The sequence below is a fragment of the Gavialis gangeticus genome, unplaced genomic scaffold, assembly GCF_001723915.1.
Source record: "Gavialis gangeticus isolate Ggan-Ray unplaced genomic scaffold, GavGan_comp1, whole genome shotgun sequence".
NCBI lineage: Eukaryota > Metazoa > Chordata > Crocodylia > Gavialidae > Gavialis > Gavialis gangeticus.
This window is the reverse complement of record NW_017729018.1, coordinates 12,250,837-12,254,365: the sequence shown is the minus strand read 5'-3', so window position 1 is coordinate 12,254,365 and position 3,529 is coordinate 12,250,837. Positions and strand designations below refer to the sequence as shown.

Genomic DNA, 3,529 nt, shown 5'->3' with positions numbered 1-3,529 from the left:
TTGGTTTAAGGACATAGGCAGACAAAATTATTTGGGTAAATCCTGGTATCTTTTATTAGACCAACTCAAGTAGTTGGAAAAATTCTTCTTTGCAAGCTTTTGGGCATAAATACACTTTGTCAGGCTGAGGGAGCATCTCCAGTTGGCATGTGCTCTTCCTGGATGGAATTGAATAGTAAAGAAGACTCAATTTTTGGCGTTTGAAAAGGTGACTTTTCTGTCCCCCTAATGTTTAACATGTTCTTGTTTTCAAAAGGTTTGTAGATCACTTGCAAGCTAGCACTGCAGTGACAACCGTCCTGAAATCCCTTTGAACAGGGTAGAGCTCATGCTGCCATGAAAGAGCAGGGGAAGAGTCTCTGACCAGGTTTGGATGTTCAAGTCCTGGGGCAGAACTTACCTCTCACCAAAATTCTGCTTACCTTTTTTATTGTGTGCATTTGTGCACAGATATCTTATTTAAATAGTCTTAAAGACCCAATCCTGCAATCAATGAGATGGTTTGCTTAAGTAGCAACTTCAGGATCCGACACTAGAATGCTGTCTCCTGAATTTACCTCTCAAGTGAACCCTCTCATTGATTGCAGGATGGGGTCTTCAGTGCATTTAAATTAAACATGCACTGTCTGAAAGAACTCCTTGCAGAGTTTAATCAGGTTGCAGCAAAAATGTAATGTCCTCAGCAGGATGCTTCACTGTTTTTTAATATTTGCATTCTCTAGTGCCTCCAGCCTCCAACCTGGTTTTTTGTTCCCGTTGTGCTGGAAGTGAGGACACAGGCTCTGCTTCAAAGAGCTTGCAATCTAAGCAGTGCTATAAAAACATACCTTAATTAAATTTTTTCCCTCTTTCCAGCCAGTCAAATCTCAGCTATTTCACCAAGCGTTATAAATTTCTCTGACATCTTGGCCTAAAAGTATATGTTAAAACAACATTAGCTGTTTCTCCAGAAAACAGATTGCATATTTAGCAATGGAATTTCTATGTGGAAATTGAAGATTCAGCAGGTTTGTTTCGGGAGATGAAATGCAACCTGATAAATGAGCTGTTACAATTCCGAATCCCACAAGTTTGCCTGGGTGGTGATATTCAGAGCGAGACTTTTCACAAAACACAAGCTCAAAGTAATTTCATGTTGTTCAGCTCCCTTTGCTAATCTTTGCAGGTTTACAGTCATATTTTTCCTATCATTTTGAAGTCTTTTTTTTCCCTCTGCCATTGTGCAAAACACCCACACAAACACAGTAAATGAAGTGGGCATAGCGTATTTCCTGAGACTTTCAAATGGACAGATTTGCAATGGTAAAGGTGGGGGCAGGCAGCCCTCCTCTTGTAGTTCAGCCCTGTTGTCCTTTATCTGTAAGGTTCAGCGGGGCTACGATTAATGTTTAAGAAGGATGAGTTTTCATAGATTCATAGACTTTAGGACTGGAAGGGACCTCGCAAGATCATCAGGTCCAGCCCCCTGCCCACAGAGCAGGAAGTCATTTTTAAAACCGTATTGTGTGACTTCTAATGCTTGCGGAAGGTAGTTGAATTGATGCCTCTCAATATTGATGTTCTCTGAGCTGGTTTCCCACAAACTGGTTGCTGACACTGCCAGCTGCCCACCCATATACTTTTTTGGAGAAACCTGTGGGATAGTATACTTTCTGTAACCTTTGGTCTCTGGGTACAAGGAGGCAGACTGCTTTGGCTAATTGTGGTGGGTGGTCATAGTGAGACGGGGCAAAGTGGCAGACACCTGTTTTATTTCATAACGAGCACAGCAGTTTCTTATTGCAACCAATCTTGGCTGGATTTAGACTGATGCCTGGAAATATGTGTGCGTGTCCCTCCTCTTCCCTTTAGTCATCCAGCACTCTGGTCTAGGCTTTTAACAAACATGTCGGAGAAAAGGCAGCGAACCCAGTTGGGGTATAGATTTTTGTCCTGAAATTGTAATGGTCCCCAGAGTCATTTGTATCCACAATAGATGTGTGATTGACTTGTAACTCTGAACTAAGGTTGAACAAGTGTCAGCCCCTTCACCCCTGGGCTCCAGAGAACCAGTTTTTGCTCTGTAATGACTTTGTAGCCGTTGACTAATTAGCCCTGCTTCAAGAGCTGTCCTGACAGGGTGCACATACATAAATGAAGGAGAAAAACACAGTCATTTTTATTTTCATTTTCCATTACAAACACTGGAATGATTTTGTCAGCTGAGAGGTCATTTTTTTAAGAGGCTCTGAGTCAGAAATGGATTCATTTAAAAAAATAAAATCTTATGTTAGAAACAGCATCTTTTAAAATGATCAAACCCCAACATTTGAAAGATAATGATATCTATATCTGTATCTCATTTACTCCTTGTGCTGTTTTAGTTTATCTGCTGTACCAGCTTGAACAGTGAAGTTGCACTGCTTAGTTTCACTTCGGTTCTCTGTGCTGACCCGCTGGAGGGATCGGGGTCATGTTTTGGGGGTGGGGAAAGAAAGGGGGGGAGTTAGATTGGATTTGAAAAGAAATCATGGAAACATTCTTGTCCCTAAGGTGTGTGTTTGTTTTTTTGTTTTTTGTTTGTTTTACTATTTATATATAAATGTTTGCTTTAACTATAACAGTTAGGCCTGAAACTGTCCCTCTGAGCTTTAAAGAGCATTATGGAGAGTCCAGCAAAGAACAAGTGCAGTTGATAGTGTCCTTTCCACACAAGTGCTGAAAGCCATTTAGATTCTGCCCAGCTGTTTGGGATTAGTTCTTATAATTGAGCCGGAGGTCAAAGCATAGGCACATTTGTAGGTCTGAGTCCGTGACAGCAAGAGACAGTGCATCTTTAGTATTTCAGTGCTTTTAAGAAGAAATGGAGTCTTGGGAGTCAATATTTTCTGCCCCAAACATTGATTAGGACAAACTTAAGAGGAAGGAAACTTCAAGTATATACTTCTGGCTTTAGCTCTGGGTGCCCAGAGGAAAGGGACCTGTGGGCTCTTGAAGCTGCTTTTGCTGAATTGTTTCTCACTAGCTGAGTAGTTGGAAAGGAAATCTCCGCTTGTTACTTCTGAAGTTAGCTAATGCGTGACAGTAAAACAACTGCTTTTAGCATCCAGTGAGTCGATTTATGTATGAAAGAGGAGCTGAATTGGGTTGAGGTACTGGAAATGTGGGTAACAGGTTAAAGTGAGTCTTACTGTGACTCAGGTTGGCCAGTCAGTTTACAGTAAATTGGCTGTAGTGGTTAATGGTACAGGGGATTGTGCATCCTGTGGTATTCTGCTTAGCTGGGGTCCCGGATGTCAGTGTAGATTAGTGAGAGGTGGTGGACAGTTAGAAATGGCTGGGGATCTAGAGTAGCAGAGGCTAGCTGGCTATCAAAGGGGCTCCATCAGTAGAATTTTTTTTTTGGTGGGGGGGAGCTAAAAGAAAGGCAGAAATGGGGTTATTAATGGGTGCATTCAGTAATAGAGAGCTAGGAGAGATGAAGCCACACTTAGGGGTGGGGTGTGAAGTTATCCTAGATAGCACATTTACAGTCTTTTTTTTTTTTTTT

General features: G+C 41.6%; 1 protein-coding gene across 4 annotated transcripts in view; it reads left to right on the top strand.

Annotated features, from left to right (window-relative positions):
* The window catches only part of SBNO2 (strawberry notch homolog 2), a 117,331-nt gene that overhangs the window by 36,773 nt on the left and 77,029 nt on the right, over positions 1-3,529 (top strand). The gene's annotated exons all lie outside the window — the stretch shown is intronic.